The following is a 20,033-nucleotide window of genomic DNA, read 5'->3' as shown; positions in this document are numbered from 1 at the left end:
AGCTGGACTGGATAAAAAAAATGTGGTACATATACACAATGGAATATGCAGCCATAAAGAACGACAAATATATGGACTTTGCAGCAACCTGAATGGATTTGGAGTCGATCATACTCAGTAATGTTTCACAGAAACAAAGAACAGAGTTCCATATGTTCTCACTCATAAGAGGACCTTGAACAATTATAATGCCATAAGAAAGTGATTGGCAGTAATGGGAAACTGTTGATGGGGGGGTTGGAATTGGTAGTTAAGGGAAACTACTAGGGGAGCAAAGAGCGTACCTCATTAACTGGGGTACCTGCATGATCAATGTTTGTATACTTAGCCCTGAATTGTACCCCACATCTTGATAATAAATTTTTTTTTAAATAAAATAAAACTGTGGGGTACAATTCAGGGTTAGGTATACAAATACTCATTGTGCAGGTACCCTTGTTGATGAGGTATGCCTCCCCTTCCCCAGGTAAATTCCTACTACTGCCAATCCCACCTCCCTGCCCCTCCATATCCCCGTAGTTTCCCACTACTGTCAATCCTTTTCTTATAGTATTACAATAGTTGCTCAAGATTCACTTATGAGTGAGAACATGTGATACTCAGTTCTTTGTTTCTGTGAAGGCTCACTCAGTACTATAGACTCTAATTCCATCTAGGTTGCTGCAAAGTTCATGATTTTGTTCTTCTTTATGGCTGCATGATATTCCATTGTGTATATATACCACATTTTTTTTGTTCAGTCCTCTTTTGATGGGCAGCACGGTTGGTTCCATGTTCTTGCTATTGTGAACAATAATTGGCCTCTCTTTGAATCCTATGCTTGCCTGATTTCCTCTGCTGTGTTTAATTGCCAGTGTTAGAGACTAGCATCGTGTCACAGTTTGGCCAAGGAGAATCGGTCTCCTGGTCAGGGAAATTCTTTCCTTATGAGTCATGGCATAACCAAAGGATTCTCTAGATGTGATCAGTTAAAAGAATAATGTTACCCATTCTTGCAGCACACTTTCTAACACATTTAGAATGTTTATGCTGAGAAAGCACCACTATTCATATTGTAAGTGGCCCATCAAATTGATCAGACATTTAATTGTCTTGGAATAAAGTTTTCATGCTTATGCGGCTTCTGAATTTAGTAAGTCTGTATATGCACAATTTTTTTTTTATCAACATAGCAAGTGCTATACATTGTTAAATATGTTTCATAGCAGAATCTCATTCAAGGGCCAGGGAGCTAAGGAGGGGAGAGATAGTATATGTTGTGTATCTTGGTGCATCCCAAATGCAGTGAAGGTTTTCTTAACAGGAGAGCAATACGATCAGATACACATCGAAAAATGATAATTCAAGCAGCTGTGTTGGGGAAGGATTAGGACTAGAATGAAAAAGGGAGCCTGGTTGTGAGTTCATTGTAGTAACAGAGACCAAAAGAGGTCACTAGGACCTCAACTCAGATAAAGGCAAGGGAATTCAGCGTAGATTTGAGATGCAATTAGAGAGTCTGATAGTCTGACGGATGACGTGAGAAGGAACGGAGAAGAGTGAGAACCAGACTCCAGCTTTCTGGCAGCTACTAAGAAGTGGCACCACTCACCAAGAAAAAGGACCCTGGTGACAGAGAAGGTGCAGTCCCCAAGGAAGGGCTTTCAAGAGGAAAGAGAGCAGAATAGGTTATGGGTAAAAAGACAGCATCGATAATAACAAAGAGGGAGAAGAAAGGGAGGATGAGGAGGAGAGTGAGGAGAGTCACAGGGTGGGTCATTGAGAAGGAAAGATGGATGGAATCCAAAGCTCAGGTTCTAGGAGAGCTGGGCCAGGTCCAGTCCCAGGGAGTCCTAGGAGGGAATCTGGCAGGATTTTCCTGAGGGACAGGCGAGCCTCCCAGAGGAGAGGGCCCAGGCCCTGGGAGAGTTCCTAAAAGGTAAAGAATGAGTGGGTGGGTGTGTATAGTCCCAGCTGAGAACAAACCAGCCCTGAGGCCAGGGCACATGCGACAGGGAAGCGTGTGGGCAGAGGTGAACACAGCTCAGGATTGGGCAAGCTCTACATGTGTGTGGGAGGCAGAGTCATAGCCCTTCAAAGATGTCCTCATCTCAAATCCCAGACCCTGTGACCACGTACTTGTATTTGGTACAGGGACTTTGCACATGTGACTAAGTTAAGGGCCAGGTGATGAAGAGAGTGTCTTGGATTCTCTGGATGGGCCCAAATTAGTCCCAAGGCCCTACGTGTGAAATGAAGGCCAGGGGTCAGATGAGATGTGAAATGGAAGCAGAGGGTGGAGTGACACAATTTCTGGCTTTGAAGATGGAAGGAGGGGTCACAAGCCAGGGAATGAAGATGGTTCCCAGAAGCTGGAAAAGGCATGACATGGACTCCTCCCTAGAGCCCCCAGAAGAGATACAGTCTTGCCAACACCTTGATTCAGCCTCATGAGATCCATCTTGGGCGTCTAGGTTTTAGATTTACACAGTAATAAATCGGTGGGTTTTTTTAAAGCCACTTAGTTAATGGTAATTTGTCGCAGCAACCACAGGAAACTAATACAACACCCAAGGTCAAGATCCACGGGGTTAGAGAGGGCGTAGGAATCTGAGTTTTTAGACAAATTACAAGTGTTTCAGATGGGCTAGGCCCTGGGACAACTGAGGTTGCCAGAAGTGTGTGAACAAGGAGGCCACTCTGGCCAGGTGTGAAGGCCGCGGCCTCCAGGGAGCACACAGTGCAGGCTCGTTTACTCAGCACCTGTTGCGGGTGGACGCCCTCTCCAGATCTCTATTGAAGACAGAAAACATTTTAATGTTTGCCACTTTTTTGCTGCTATTTCCATAACTTATTAGTATCCCGTAAGCAAAACGATAAGGGGTGAAATGATGAGTCAGCCTACCTGGTATAGACTGTGCCCCTCGTAGCCAAGTTGCTGAACATGGACATTTCCAGGAGTCCATGGGAGTGTGCTAAAAATCCAGCTATTTACACCTGGTTCTAACAATGGAGGAGTACAGTGCTTTAAAAAGCCGGGAGAGGAATTTTGCATTATTTCCTGCTTGGTAAATCAGATAGACACATGACATAGGTTTGTGGGCTACACTGGAAGGAAGAATAATATAGCCAAAATAACCAGTTTTTTAGTAAGAGCTTCCCTTCTTCAGAGGTGCAGCCAAGAGGCCTAGGGATGGGTGATCCTAAGGGGAATCTGTCTCTTAGGGGCCCCATCCCTGCTAGAAACCCTGCCCTCATGCTAGTCTTGGCAGCAAAGGAGGACAGCTTGGAGGGCAGGAAGGACTGTTTGTGTTGTTGGGGGACACGGAGACCCGAGAAATGATGAGGGCTCTGGAAGGTTGCACAGTTGCTTATTGGACACCATGAGTTCGTGTCTTCATTCAACAGTTATTTAGTGCACACCTAAATGCCAGATGTGAGATACCAGAAACCCAGCTGTGACTCAAGCCCACCTGCTGCCAGCCGTCCTGCAGGGGAGGGGAGAACCCAGGACCTACACTCTCAGATGTGACCCCAGCAGTCCCCTCCCCCAACCCACCATCCTAATACAGGGCTGCAGGAAGCCAGTGTGTGGAATTAGCACCCCACACCACCTGCACTCTGCTCTGAACTCACTTGTATTCCCAGAACCCAGCACCTGCTCAACCAAGGTCATTAAGCATAGCTTGAATGCAGATAGGTTTGAGATAACCACTTGAGTTGGAAGCAATAAGATGTATTTGAGGATCTCCTCTTGCCTGGATGTAAGTTTAGCAGATGAGTCCTTGCTGGCCTCTGGGAGGGAAAAGCCGTGTACAATCGTGACTCAATGAATTTTACAGAGGAGTGATGAGGGGAAGGACAATGGGGCCCTGGTTATCCTGAAGGGAACAGAGCAGTGTTCTTCCAGGGGATGACATTAAGTGGCGTCTTCAGGTATAAGCAATGTACCTCAATAACCAAAACCTTTTTACGTCTCTCAGAAAGTAAAAATGTCAAGGCCTCACCTTCCCTAAAGTAGTCTTAGGATTATTTGTTATTAGATATGTATTGTGAATTCGAGTTTTCTCCATAAATAAAATAAACTCTAACAATTACACTACATTTAAAAAAATCTAAAGATGATGAGAAAAGGATCTTTAATCTATTATTTGTCTTTCCAATTGAAGGAAAACAAGACTGAAAAACAAACTGTGGAATTGAAACCAGTATTTTCCTGCAGATTAATGGGGAAGTCCCTGCAGACACTAAAAAAAAGCAGGTCAAACCTCAGAGAGCAATCCCATGCACCTATACACGTCCCTGTTCCACCCTCTTTTTTTCTGCCTCGATCTCCCGAGTAGCTGGGACTGCAGGCACATGTCACCATGCCTGGCTAAATTTCTGATTTTTTTTAGAAGTGAGGTCTCACTACGTTGCCAAGGTTGGTCTGGAACTCCTGGGCTCAAGCAATCCTATCATGTTGGTTTTCCAAAGTGCTAGGATTATAGGAGTGAACCACTGTGCCCAGCCACACATCCCTTTTTAAAGCAGCCATAAAGGACAAAATTATGAACTTCGCAGCAACTTGGATGGACTTAGAGTCTATAATACTGAGTGATCTATTACAGAAACAAAGAACGGAGTACTACATGTTCTCATTCATAAGCGGACCTTGAACAATAATCATAATACTATAAGAAAGGGATTGGCAGTAGTGGGAAACTGCCAGGGGAGGGAGGGAACACACCTCATCAACAAGGGTGCCTGCATAATGAACATATGTATTCCTAACCCTGAATTGTATCCCACATCTTTAAAAAAAAAAAATTTTTAATCTTGTCTTAACTAATCTGTTTTTAGTGGAGTTGTGAGGGAACAAACCCGCCCTACCTGGTCTTCCCCCTGGGGCCTCCCATTTTCCTGTGAGTTGATCTCTGAGGGTAGGGAGGGGGGAGGATGGTTAGCACTTTCCTGCCTAAACTCTCATCCAAACACTTTCACTGTCAGGGCAGGGGAGGTGTGAATCACCCACACTCAGCACCCTTCCAGACCTCAAGAAGGCCACTAGCAAGGAGGCTGGGAATGCAGGGGCAAAATGGAACGACTTAGCTAAGAGCTGGCATCTAGTAAACCCAGTCATGGGTAAGGCAAGTGGCCTATTCCAGCTGTTGTCTGGTGACTCTCAGTATCAGAGTGAAAAGAAGTCTCCTTTGTGAGACAATGTGAAAACCAACTGCTCTAAAAAGTAGTAAAATGGACGTGAAGTCAGATGACGCAAGTCAGAAGCATTTTCAGTGTCCATGCCTGGATTCACTCAGGGACTCTGTGGCCTGCAATGAATGTACTCTATGGCAAAGATTTGTAGCAATGCTATCTCTGTCACATGAGTATAACTTGGAAACAAGCTATACATCACCAAGGGGGCGGGGGGAATAAGTACATTATGGAAGCCCTACTAATGAATGGTTGTGCTTTAGCAAAAAATGATCACTGTGCATGCTAACTAGCAACAGAGGACAACCCTCAGGACAGAATGTGTTTCCTGCAAAGGATTAGTACACCTGCCTATGAACACGCCTGAGGGAAAGGTGCCAAGTGACTCCTTGATATCAGGTGGGCAGTAGGATTCTGAATGAATTTTCTTCTGTTATTTGATTTTGAGTGCATTTATTTATTAATGCGGGCATGGAGGTAGGAGAGAAACTGGAAGACAATAGAATTCCTGTTTATACTACGCACATATAACAGGAAAATTAATGGAGTTAGTCTGCCTCCCTTACATATTAAAATGTGAATTATGGCCAGGTACGGTGGTCCATGCCTGTAACCCTAGCACTTTGGGAGGCTGAGGCAGGAGGATTACCCAAGGCCAGGAGTCCAAGACCAGCCCCAGCAACATCACATGGCATGGAGTATCAAAAAATACTCCAAAAAATAAAAAAATAAGCCAGGCATGGTGGTACACACCTGTAGTTCCAGCTACTCAGGAGCTGAGGCAGAAAGATGGCCTGAGCTCAGGAGGTCCAGGCTGCATTAGCCGTGATAGTGCCACTGCACTCCAGCCTGGTTGACAGAGTGGGCTTCGAACTCAAAAATAAATACCTGAAAATAAAATGTAAATTATGCTTTGTTTATATGTTTGAAAAGATGTATAGAATTTTTTTTTTTTTTGAGTTGGAGTCTCACTCTGTCGCCCAGACTGGAGTGCAGTGGCCGCTCCCGGCCACCGCAGCCTCGACCTGTTGGGCTCCGGCGATCCTTCCGCCTCAGCCTTCCGAGTAGCCGGAATTACAGGCATGCGGTACCACGCCCGGTTGATTTTTTTTGATTTATTGTAGAGATGAGGTCTCGCTGCCCAGGCGGGTCTCGAACCCGCAGACTCAGGCAATCCACTCACCCCAGCCTCCCAAAAGCACGGGATTACAGGCTAAGCCACCGAGCCCGGCTGAATTTTTTTTTTAATTGTAGAGTTGAGGTCTCGCCAAGTTGCCCAGGCTGGTCTCGAATCCACAGGCTCAGGTAATCCACTCCCCTCGGCCTCCCAAAGTGTTGGGATTACAGGTTGAGCCACGGAGCCGGCCTGGAATGTTTTTTGTTTTTGTTTTTGTTTTTGTTTTAGCTGGAGTCTCACTCTGTCGCCCAGACTGGAGTGCCGTGGCCGCTCCCGGCCACCGCAGCCTCGACCTGCTGGGCTCCGGCTATCCTTCCGCCTCAGCCTTCCAAGTAGCCGGAATTACAGGCATGCACTACCAAGCCCGGCTGATTTTTTGATTTACTGTAGAGATGAGGTCTCGCTGCCCAGGCAGGTCTCGAACCCTTGGGCTCAGGCAGTCCACTCATCTCGGCCTCCCAAGGTGCGGGATTACAGGCTGAGCCACTGAGCCCGGCTCTAGAATGTATTTTTAAAGCCCAGCCAAAATCAGCTTCTCCTGAGCATTTTTTGTGTGCATACCCCCACCCGGCACTCTTTGAGCTGCCTCCGGCTCACTGTCCTCTGGGGACCACCCTGGAAGTTGCGTGCAGGGTCAACCAGGACCACCCCGAGAGGAACAGGGCAAAGGGTAGGAATCCACACCCCTTCCCGCCCATGACTGGCACCGTTTTGGCCGACATCGCTGTCCCTCTTTGCGTTCCCACCCGCCGGCCCCAGAGCTCCCTTCCTGGGTCCGGCCCCCTGGAGGGAGGCCGCGTTGTGTCCGCAAAAGGTCAGGGGGGCCGAGGTCGGCGTGAACCACGGTGGCACTGGATCATTCGAGGCTCAGGGCTCAGGGGAGGAAGGGGTGTGGAGGCTGGTGGGAGGGGTCGGAGGAGGGAGAGGTGGGGTTGGAGGGGGGCTTGAGGTGGGGGAGGAGGGATGCCGCGATGCCTCCAGGTGGTGCGCGGGACCAGAAACGACGACGCGGGGCTGGGGGGACGGGACGCCAGGGAGGAAGGACGGTGAACAGGGGTGCAAAGAGGGGCGGGATGCCCCTGGGTGAGGTCATGAGAGGGGCGCAGAGGGAAGATGCTGCGGGGATGGGAGGGGCGAGCGCAGAGCCCCGCCACAGGGTGCCCGCAAGCCAGGCCAGCCCAGAGCAGAGGTCAGCGTGGCCATGACCCAGGTAAGCAGGGTGGGAAGAGGGAGGGGCACTGGCCGGGGCACCTGCGCGGTGGGCAGAGGCCCCGCCTCCTGCACTGGCACCTGTCTGTCCAAGGCACAGGACACAGGAGGAGGCCGTGGGGACTTCTCTGGCTGAAGTTTTATGAGCTGGGAGGAAGTGAACTCTCCAGCTGCCTGGGCTCCATGAAGGAAGGTACACTCGGGGACACCGGTCCCATCCTCCAGGGTGTCACAGCTCTGCACTGAGCCAAGCTGTGAGTGGATGTGGGAGGGGTCCCTGAGCAGCCAGAGGCTGGGCACCCACACTCAGTGATAACATGAGCATACCCTGGAAATGCCCCCAAGCAGGAAGCTGGAGCCTGGGAGGGGTCTCTGGCATGCAGGCCATGCTGAGGCCATGGGCAAAGTGTCCTCCCCACCTGCTGACCACATCTCACAGCTATGCCTCGGGAGTGTTCTGAGACACCCTTCCTTGAGGCAGTTGCCCCAGGGCTGGTTCAGACCAAATCAGGCTCACCTGGCTCAATGTCCACAACCTTTGGTTACCTTTAGTTCACCTTTAGTTCTTTATCATACTGAAAATCCCACCCTTAGAGAGAATTTGTCGCCATTTTGTGTACACGCAACATAAGTGTAAGCGTGTTCTCACACTGTACCTGTGCTCTAGAAACACCACCTTTTGCACACCTAACCCCACACTCTGCCCTATGGAAAATGCTACATAATCTGTGTGCCTTCTTACAATCAGGAACTGTTTTTTTCCTGTCCAACTAGCCATTCCTGGACTACCTGCCCTGTACATGAGTTCCTAAATTATGTCTGCCTTGCCCATTGTCTCTGGGTCATTTCTTCAGCCTTTCAAACACAGTACCTTCCCTTTGGGGGTCTCTGAAGGTCAAGTACTACACTGGGGATCAGGAACCGAAGGTCCAGCTGGGACTGCTGGCTGTGGTCACCCTGGTCCAGCTCAACCACACAGCTGTCTCTACCAAGAGGAGATGGTAGGTGTGCAGGATCTGAGCCCACTTGCCTACAGTAGACACCTGGGCTTTCTGGAGAACACGGCGTCTCAGGACACCACTTTGGGCTTCTAGGATCTGATGGGGAATCACACGTTCAGATTCAAGAGGGCTGGGTCTACTGGCATGAGCTCCACTCCCCTGGCCTTGGGCCCTTGTTCCTTCCCTCCCACTTATTTGTAACTCACAATGAGGGTCCCATCCCCAACATCCTTCCAGGGGTCTGTAAAACCACTTTGTGAAGCACCTTGCACTGTGCCAGCAAGATGTGGTGTCTTCCAAGCCACCAGTCTTCCCGATGGTAATTCCACATGAATTCCAGCCAGACCCAGCCCCTGAAAAGCAGCAACAGCTCCTGGTTTTCCCACCAGGCTCTGAACACTTCTAAGTATTTTAAAACGCTCTCTGCCTTCCTCCGAAGGACTTCAGCGTCAGTTATGTATGAGGCCAGAGGAGTTTTAGTAAGTTTCTAAAGACTCACTACCCACTCCAGGACAAGTCCTTCATAACCGCCCCCCCACCAATGGAATTTACAAACAAATACCAAGTAAGGAGTGCTGGCTCTTCAGGGCACCCAGCGCTGGACTCAAATGTTACCTCTTTGTTGAATAACTGTGGGTCCTTGGGCAAGTTGCTTAACTTCTCTGAGGCTGTTTGCTCACCTGCACAATAACACGCAGTGCTTATAGGTGAAGGTTAAACGGAATAGCATACCTGACAGGACTGGGCTGGTAACCACCAGCTTCTTCCCCCTCAGAGCAGGAGAGCCTTTGCCAGAATCTCCAAATGGGAGAGCTTGGATAACCCAGGTGCAGATTTTTATTTCCATTAGACTACAGAGGGAGTGCATTAGCGGCCTGGGGCAAGACAGCCTGTGAATCAACCATTTCAGGTGGAAGCTCCTATGTGTCAAGCCCTCTGCCCAGCACTGGGACTATAAAGATGAATGTGGCTTCTGTTTTCAGGCAGCTAATAGTTGGGGGGAGGGACACAAAAAGATAAAAGTCAACTCCAACACAAGGAGATAAATGCAGTAATAACAGCCAATACTCACCTGGCGCCTACCTTGTGCTAAGCATTGAATGCTTCCCATACATTGGCTCAATTAATGCTCACAACAACCCTACAAGGAACCCACAATTTTAACCCCATTTCACAGATAAAGAGAGTGAGGCACAAAGATGTGCCAAGCTCGACAGCCACTGAGTAGCAGAGTCAGATACAGACTCCAGTTCCCACTTTTGCACTAGTTCATGCCCTGGACCGCTTGTACCCAATATGCGTCACTAATTCAATAAGTTCACAGGCCTTCAGAGGAGGAAGATTGCATGCTGCCTGGTAACTGCAGGCTGAGTTCTGGATAGTGAATAGGACTTTGATGAACAGAGATGGTGGGAGAGACATTCCAGACAGAAGGCACAGCTCCAACAAAGCTGCTGTGGCAAGAAGCATGAAGGCCTGAGGCAGCTGTAGGGCCAGTTGGGAGGGGACGTCAGGATGGGAGTGGAGCCTTTCCATGTCCACTTTCTTCATTACAGGAAAAGCAAAGACATACTCTTGGAAACGCATGTTTCTGAAAAGCCAGTTCTCTCTGGCACCGGAGACACCAATGTAAAATTCAGTTTCTCGTGACAGGTGCCCAGCGTCCCAACTCCAGGCTCTGTCTTTCTAACAGAAGAGTTAACAGCTGGCCAAGAATTTCCTTTTCTCCAGACTCATCTCTGAGCTCAGGAACTGAATTTACTGGATTCAGTTTGATGTCTGTAGTTGAAATCACAGTTTAGCTAGTCAGATATGAAAGTCCAGAGAGGGAAAGTAATTTACTCATGGTCACACAGAAAGTTCGTGGTAAAGACAAGAGTACCAGGGACAGAACCCCTCCACACGCCTCCCAAGTAATAGTTTGGACCTGCAAACAGAGGGAGCACAAGCACTGGAAATGTTAGTATAATTTTGGTGCCAGCCTTTCAGATTGGTATGATCTAGCTGGTTGGCAAAGTTATACAGATAGATAGATGATAGATAGATAGATAGATAGATAAATAGATAGATAGATAGATAGATAGATAGATAGATAGATAGATAGATATTTTTTGAGTTGGAGTCTCACTCCATCACCTAGGCTGGAGTACAGTGGCACGTTTATGGCCACCCCAGCGTCGACCTGCTAAGTTCCAGTGATCCTTCTGCCTCAGCCTTCCAAGAAGCCAAAACCACAGGTGCACGCTACCATGCCTGGCTAATTTTTTGATTTATCGTAGAGATGAGGTCTCGTCAAGTTGCCCGGGCTGGTCTCGAACTCACAGGCTCAGGCAAATCATTCGCCTCAGCCTCCCAAAGTGCTGGCTGACCAGATGAACTTCCTAGTGTCTCCACTTTCACATTGTAGAGCATGAGCCTTGTATTGCAGACTTACTGAGCTGGGGGCTTTGGAGAAGCAGACATGACACTTTGCTTTTCATGTCCATGGCCATCCTACACAGCAGGCATTACCAAGGTGGCACTGATGAAGGGATCAGGTAGTGAGTGGCCCAGTCATCCAACCTAGGCAGCCCAGCTCGTAGGGACTGAGCAGAAATTAGAAGGCAGATCTGACATGAAAAAGTGCTCTGCCTCACTCATCCTCAGAGAAAAGCAAATCAAAACCACATTGAGATACCACCTAACCCCAGTAAGAATGGCCATCATTAATAAAACACACAACAGAAGCTGGTGAGGATATGGAGAAAAAGGAACTCTTCTACACTGCTGGTGGGAATGCAAACTAGTGCAACCTCTCTGGAAGACAGTGTGGCGATTTCTGAAAGAACTAGAAATTGACCTTCCATATGACCCAGCCATCCCCCTACTGGGAATATGCCCAGAGAAACTCAAATCATTCTCCCAAAAAGATACCTGCACACGCATGTTTGCTGCAGCTCTATTCACAGTAGCAGAAACATGGAACCAACCATGCTGCCCATCAAAGCTGGACTGGTTTTTAAAAATGTGGTACATATACACAATGGAATATGATGCAGCCATAAAGAAGGACAAACGTATGGATCTCACAAAAACTTGGATGGATTTAGAGTCTATCATACTCAGTGGTCTATCACAGAAGTACCATATGTTCTCACTCACAAGTGAACCTTGAACAATTATCATAATAATATAAGAAAGGGATTGGTAGTAGTGGGAAACTGCCAGGGGAGGGAGTGGTGGAATTGGCAGTTGAGGGAAACTGCCAGGGGAGGGAGGGGCACACCTCATCAACAAGGATACCTGCATAATGAACATTTGTATACCAAACCCTGAATTGTACCCCCCATCTTTAAAGTAAAATAAAATAAAATAAATAAAAATAAGAAAACCAAAAAAGAAGGCAGGTCTGAGGGATCCCAAAGCCCAGGCTGTGTCTAGGGCACTGGTCAGTTTTGGGTGGGTTTGTAGGACTCCCTAAATTAACCCAGCACCCGGAAGCATTTCATTTCCTCTCATTCTCTTCCATAGCACCCCTGTAGCCACAACAGGTGGCATGAAGCCGGTTCCTCCGTCCCTGCCCTGCCATGCATTTTCCACCTCACTGAACACTGGGCTAAATCAGAACTTCTGAACCACCAGTGGGACCAATCCCTTTTAAAGTTTTAAGTTCATCCCATATCAATACTCTTATAAAACAGAATAATATATACTCTTATAAAAATATAATTTATATATATATATATATAGAAAGTGTCAACTGAGGCAAGGTGGGCCAGTGATGGTATGAGACCATGGAAATCATGCAAGATTACAACCAATGAAGTAGAAAGAAGTAAAGTGTATTATTCACCTTTCACGGATTGGAAAGGGGGTGGACACTCAGAGGCAAGTGTGGCATCAAGCAGTCAAGGGTTAGGTATGTTTAAGAGCCTTTGGGGAAGGGGGGGTTTGGCCCGGAGGAGTGTCCAGGGCTGCTGGTCTTTAACGTTGATTGTAGTTACATGAGTCTTAGATCTTGAAGTCGCCAGACATTGCATCTCATTACTCAGGTGGTGGGCTAAATGGGAGGAGACAAGGGAAGAGAGTTCTCCTGTAAGAGATTTATCAGACATTTGCAATTCACAAACTCCTTGACCAAAGGTGGTCTATTATCATCTCTATGACTCTGTCCTTGTATCTGATGGAGATTTGCTGAGGGTGTGGGGTAGGTTGCTGCTTGGCCTGCAGTAGAATGTCTGAACGCTTCCTAAAACTTGCCTATTGGAAATGTATCTATCCATGTCTAATCTGTGCTAGAGTCAAAGCATGTAAGGGGTAAAGTCTAAGCAAAAATGACTATGCTGAGGCAAAAAGACTAAACTAACAGTAAACTAAGTTTATTCTAGATGTGTCTTTCGTTTAGTCTTTTAACCTCAGCATAGCCATTTCTGCTTAGACTTTATATATATATATATATAGAGAGAGAGAGAGAGAGAGAGAGAGTCAGTCTTGCTCTGTCACCCAGGCTAGAGTGCAGTGATTCAATCAGCTCACTGTAGCCCCAAATTTCTGGGCTCAGAAGATTTTCCCACCTTGGTCTCCCAAGTAGTTAGGACTACAAGGCACACGTCACTGTGCCTGGCTAAGTTTTAGAGACAGGGTCTTGCTATGTTTCAGGTTGGTCTTGAACTCCTGGCCTCAAGTGATCCTCTGGCCTCAGTCTTCCCAAAGGGTTCCCACCACGCCCAGTCAAATAGATGTTGAGGAAAAAAAAGGAACGAAAACATTAATTACTTTTTGAGATCACAGTAGATTCATACACAGTTGTGAGAAAGAATACAAGGAGATTCCATGTACCTTTTGCACATTTCCCCCAATGGTAGCATCTTACAAAATGAGAGAGTAACATGTCAGCCTTGGTATTAACAGTGATACTGTCAAGTCAAGACACAGAACGTTTCCATCCTCCCAAGAATCCCTTCTGGTGTTCTTCTCCAGTCATACCCACCTACTGTCCGCCTTTCCCCCATTTTTCTTAAGACTTGGCAACCACATTTGCTCTCGATTTCCATAATTTAGTCATTGCAATAGTCTTGTATACTAGCTGGAGAAATTAGGCAAGAAAAAGACATCCCAAACTGGAAAGGGAAAAGTAAAAAAATCTATTTGCAGATGATGTAATATTATATGTAGAAAACCCTAAAGATTACACACACACACACACACACACACACACACACACACACACACACACACAGTTAGAATTAATAAATACAGAAAAATTGCAGGACACAAAATTAAGACACAAAAATCAATTGCATTTCTATACACTAATAATGAACCATTCAAAAAATTAAGGAAACAATTTAATTTGTAATAGCATCAAAAAGAATAAAATATTTAAAAAGGAACTTAACCAAAGAGGGGGAAAAAAGGTGTATGCTGAAAACTACAAAACATTGCTAAGAGAAACTAAAATACAAATAGATGCAAAGATATCCCACGTTTATGGGTTGACAGAGATAATATTATTAAGATATCAATACTATACAAAACCATCTATAGACTTAAACGCAATTGCAATTTACAGGTGGCTCAGCCTGTAATCCCACGCTTTGGGAGGCTGAGGTGAGTGGATTACCTGAGCCCGTGGGTTCGAGACCCACCTGGGAAACTTGGCGAGACCTCATCTCTACAATAAATCAAAAAATTAGCCGGGTGTGGTAGCACACGCCTGTAGTTCCAGCTACTTGGAAGGCTGAGGCGGAAGGATCGCTGGAGCCCAGCAGGTCGAGGCTGTGGTGGCCAGGAGCAGCCACTGCACTCCAGTCTGGGCGACAGAGTGAGACTCCAACTCAAAAAATATAAATAAATAAAATACAGGTGGCTCAGCCTGTAATCCCACGCTTTGGGAGGCTGAGGTGAGTGGATTACCTGAGCCCGTGGGTTCGAGACCCACCTGGGAAACTTGGCGAGACCTCATCTCTACAATAAATCAAAAAATTAGCCGGGTGTGGTAGCACACGCCTGTAGTTCCAGCTACTTGGAAGGCTGAGGCGGAAGGATCGCTGGAGCCCAGCAGGTCGAGGCTGTGGTGGCCAGGAGCAGCCACTGCACTCCAGTCTGGGCGACAGAGTGAGACTCCAACTCAAAAAATATAAATAAATAAAATACAGGTGGCTCAGCCTGTAATCCCACGCTTTGGGAGGCTGAGGTGAGTGGATTACCTGAGCCCGTGGGTTCGAGACCCACCTGGGAAACTTGGCGAGACCTCATCTCTACAATAAATCAAAAAATTAGCCGGGTGTGGTAGCACACGCCTGTAGTTCCAGCTACTTGGAAGGCTGAGGCGGAAGGATCGCTGGAGCCCAGCAGGTCGAGGCTGTGGTGGCCAGGAGCAGCCACTGCACTCCAGTCTGGGCGACAGAGTGAGACTCCAACTCAAAAAATATAAATAAATAAAATACAGGTGGCTCAGCCTGTAATCCCACGCTTTGGGAGGCTGAGGTGAGTGGATTACCTGAGCCCGTGGGTTCGAGACCCACCTGGGAAACTTGGCGAGACCTCATCTCTACAATAAATCAAAAAATTAGCCGGGTGTGGTAGCACACGCCTGTAGTTCCAGCTACTTGGAAGGCTGAGGCGGAAGGATCGCTGGAGCCCAGCAGGTCGAGGCTGTGGTGGCCAGGAGCAGCCACTGCACTCCAGTCTGGGCGACAGAGTGAGACTCCAACTCAAAAAATATAAATAAATAAAATACAGGTGGCTCAGCCTGTAATCCCACGCTTTGGGAGGCTGAGGTGAGTGGATTACCTGAGCCCGTGGGTTCGAGACCCACCTGGGAAACTTGGCGAGACCTCATCTCTACAATAAATCAAAAAATTAGCCGGGTGTGGTAGCACACGCCTGTAGTTCCAGCTACTTGGAAGGCTGAGGCGGAAGGATCGCTGGAGCCCAGCAGGTCGAGGCTGTGGTGGCCAGGAGCAGCCACTGCACTCCAGTCTGGGCGACAGAGTGAGACTCCAACTCAAAAAATATAAATAAATAAGAAATATCAATCCTAAAATTAATATAGAATATTGAAGTGTCCAGAATAGTCAAAATGACCTTTACTTTCCTACCAGCAATGTATGAGGGGTCCAAGGGGGTTGCCCTATTTTTAGCCATTCTAATAGGTGTATAGCGATATTTCACTGTGGTTTCAATTTGCATTTTGTTAATGGATAATGATGTTACATACATTTTCGTGTTCTTAATTGCCATCTTTCATTCCCATTAGTGATGTATCTCTTGCCCATTTTCTAATTGCATTTTTTTTTTTACTGTTGTGTTATGAGAGTTCTTTATAAATTTTGGGTACTAGGTGAGGTTTTTTGTTGTTGGGCTTGTGGTTTGGAATATTTTTTCCATATCTGTAGCATGTCATTTCATCCGTTTAAGAGAATCTTTTGTAGAACTTAAGTTTGTAATTTTTATGAAACCTAATTTAACAGTTTTTTTCCTTTTATGGATTGTGCTTTTGGTTTTAGTCTAAGAACTCTTTGCCTAGCCTGAATTCCAGAGATTTTCTCCTACTTCCTTCTAAAAGCTATATAGGTTTACATTTTACATTCAACTCTGTGATCTATTTTGAGTGAATTTTGGTATAAAGTATAATGACTTTCTTACCAGTGATTGCCCTGTTGCTCCGGCACCATTTATTGAAAAGGCTGTCTCTTTTTTCACTGACTTGCTTTTGAGCTTTGTCAAAAATCACTTCGGCATATTTTTGTGTGTCTATTTGTGGGATCGTTATTGTTGCATTGATTTTGTGTCTGTATCTTCACCAACTACTGTTACAGTAGTTAGGTAAGAAGTCTTGAAATTGAATAGACTGATTCCTCCTACTTTAATCTCCTTTCAAAAATTGTTTTAGCTAGTCTAGTCCTTTTTCTTTTCCATACAAATTTCAGAATAATCTTGTTTATATCTTCAAAATATCTTGCTGGGATAGAGAGTACAGTAAGCCTGCATGTCGATTTGGAGAGAATTGACATCCCTACTCTGTTGGGTCCTCCGATTCATGAACACAGCACAGCTCTTCTTTGAGTTATCCTACCAGTATAATGTAGCTTTCAGCATACAGCTCTGTTTTATTGAATTTATACCTAAGTATTTCTTTTTTGAGCAATTTTAAATAGCATTATATTTTAAATTTCAGTTTCCGTGTGTTCATTGCCATTATATAGAAATTCAATACATTTTTGTCTGTTGATCTTGTATCCAACAAGCTTGCTGAACTCACTGATTGGTTCTAAGGGACTTTTTGTTGATTTGGGTTTTTTTTTTTAATGTAAGCAATCATGTCATCTGTATTTTTATTTTTATCTTTTTATTTATTTATTTTGAGTTGAAGTCTCACTCTGTCGCCCAGACTGGAGTGCAGTGGCTGCTCCCGGCCACCGCAGCCTCGACCTGCTGGGCTCCAGTGATCCTTCCCCCTCAGCCTTCCAAGTAGCTGGAACTACAGGTGCACGCTACCACACCCGGCTAATTTTTTGATTTATTGTAGAGATGAGGTCTCACCAAGTTGCCCAGGTGGGTCTCGAACCCGCGGGCTCAGGCAATCCACTCACCTCAGCCTCCCAAGTCGCAGGACTACAGGCTGAGCCACCGAGCCCAGCTATGTCATCTGTATATAGGGGCAGTTTTATACATTTATTTCCTGATCTATATGCCTTTTATTTCCTTCTGTTGCTTTTTTGCACTGGCTACAGCTCTTAGTGCTGTGTTGAATAAGAGCTGCTAGAGAAGACAGTTTGTTTTCTTCGCAGTCTTGGGGAAAAGCATTCAAGTCTTTCACCATCAAGTATGATTTTGGCCTCAAGTCTTACATATGCCCACCTCTGTCTTCCATGACGTCTCCCTCTGAGAGAGAGAAGTTCCAGAGACTTAAAAAAAGATCATTCCAGAGAAAGGTGGCCTGTGTCCTGAGTGAGGTATAGAGTGTGGCCTGGCCTGTGAGGACAGGGTCTGGACTCAGCCATCTGCAATCCAAGCTGAGTGGCTTCAAGTAAGTGACCCCAACTATCTGTGCCTCAGTTTTTGTCTTTTAAAGGGCACATTCTAATTGCCTGATAAATAATAATGTTACTATCTTATTATAATTATCACTTTCACTCATAAACGCTTCAGTTCTCCAAGAATGGACGGATGAGAAAACATGGCAGCCACCCACCTCCTTCCCACCTTGTAGGAAGTGTGTACAGTGAATCCTGGGGGCTCCAAGTCAAGAGACCACTCTCATTCCCTCCAACAGCCTGCATTCTCAGTCTCAAAAGAGAAGTCGAATTCGTCACAATTCATAGAAAGAGGGAAAGAGGCATGCTGGGCAGAAGAGCGGCAGCGAAGAAGCTCAAGAGAAGGTGCCCACATCTGTGAGGTGTCCATGTAGCTGAGACGAGGTGCTTGGGCAGGGTGCAGGGCAAGCTGGGAGAAGCATCCAGAAAGGCAGTGGGTGAGGCATTACCTATATCCTGGAGGTGGTGGGAAGCCCTTGAGATGCCCCCCAATAGCGTTTTCCAAGACTGATACTGCGAGGTGTGTGGAAATAGTGTGCACGGCGAGCCTGTCATGAAAACATGAAATGCACATGTGTGTTCATATGTGTGTGCTGGTGTGTGTGTGTGCACAGAAGGAGACTTCAGAACCTCTCAACACTTTAGTGAGAGTATCTCCATGAAAGGGCGTCTTGAGACACGTTTATTGTTTTCTTATACTTTTCTTTCACCTTGTCTAAGTCCATTCTGGCCGCCATAACAAAATACCAGAATACCACTGGGTAGCTCATAAACGACACAGATTTATGGTTCTCAGTTCTAGAGGCTGGAAGGCCAAGGTCAGGGAGCTGGCAGAGTCAGTGTCTGGTGAGGGCCAGTTCCTGTTTCATAGATGGTACTTCCTCTGTATCTTCACATAGCAGACTCTTCTATGTGAGCAGACCCCTTAGCAGACCCTTCTATGTAAGCAGACCCTTGCTATGTGAGCAAGCTATCTGGGGTGTCCTTGGTAAGGGCACTAACCCCATTTAAACAGGCCGAGCCCCGGGAAGCCCATACACAGATAATAAGGAGATAGGCCAGGTGGGCAGCTGGCTGCCCTGGCAGTCACAGATGGCTACTTCCAGACCAACACCTCAGCATTTCCTTTTATTCTGATCCTGCCTGTATCTAAACAAGGGAAAGGCAGTTCTCCATCCTGTGTAGCCTTCCAACCTGGGCTAAGTTCCAAACTCACCTGAATCTTCAACTTTCTCATCTGGAAAATGGGACCAAGAAAAACACCCTCCTCACAGTTTTAGTTTTCTTCTCCCCCCGCCCCTCCCAGCCCCTACTTGCCACATAGGAGATGTTCAATAAAGTTAATATCAACATTAACTCAAGTTAATTGAGTTACCACTTCTCTCCTTCCTTCATGGGGTGTCTACTGGAAGGATAGAGTTCCTCAAAGTGTATGTCTTTTAACATACATCAGCATTAGCTGTCACAATTTCCAGGGGCCCTGCAGTGTGGACAAAAGACAGGCGGGTCCTCCCACCTGAAGCAAGCGGCTTAGCCTGCTGGGAGAAGAAACCCCCCCCAAAGTAATCACTTTCCAAGTGCCAATGAGACCCCAGATGTTGGGTAAATAAGTCTTCTTTTCCATTGCATAAGACACTTCCAGTTTCTTTCCTCTTTCTAAACAAATTAAATACAACTCTCAGTCCTCATCCTTCCAGGTTGGTGGGAAATTCAATCTTACCACTCTGGGGGCTCCCTCCACCCCCTGGGTGTTACTGGGGCCCTGGAAGGTTTTTTTAAAAAACTTTGATGAATAACAAACACATAGAAAAGGTCACAAAAAATTATAAACTATAAAGAGGACACACCCATGTAGCCACCTCCCGGATCCAGAAAGAACTTCCACAGTGGTCCAGACCCCCTCCATGGTTCTCTCAGTGTCCACCCCTCCCAGTCCCCACAAATGACCACTGTCCTGACTGCTGCCTCCCTCTTGGAGGCCTGGCTGGAGCCACTTTCCCTCTGCTGGCTCTGTCACCATCCTCCTCAGCCCGCCGCCTGGACATCTCATCCTGCCAAACGCGAGAATTGAATGAAGAGAGTAGTCTGGTACACCCCATCCAAATGCTGAGCCCTGAAGCGGGGGCTTGGGCTAACAGCTCTGGGTTTCCCAGGGTCCTTGGGTGCCCTCCATGGGGTGTAGGATGCCGGGGATAGGAGCCCTGTCCAGGTGTTGTGTGAGCTGCCCTGCTGCTCCCACAATGGGGCAGATCCCCTTGAGGGAGTGTGAGGTAGTTCCCACATTCAGACACTCGCTGAGCCAGGGCTGGGTGCCTGTGGGAGCCTCAGCCACCCTGCAATTCCACTCAACCTTGTAATTTTCAGTGCCCTTTGTCTATTTTAAGGACCGGTTGCTCAGAATGTAGAAATACAAATATTGTTTTACTGTGTTGTCGTTTTCTTCTTGCTAGT

This window comes from Carlito syrichta, unplaced genomic scaffold (assembly GCF_000164805.1).
Source record: "Carlito syrichta isolate Samal-C Ts95f unplaced genomic scaffold, Tarsius_syrichta-2.0.1 Scaffold306591, whole genome shotgun sequence".
NCBI classification, from domain to species: Eukaryota; Metazoa; Chordata; class Mammalia; order Primates; family Tarsiidae; genus Carlito; species Carlito syrichta.
The sequence above is the reverse complement of the archived record's forward strand: the minus strand, read 5'-3'. Positions refer to the sequence as shown.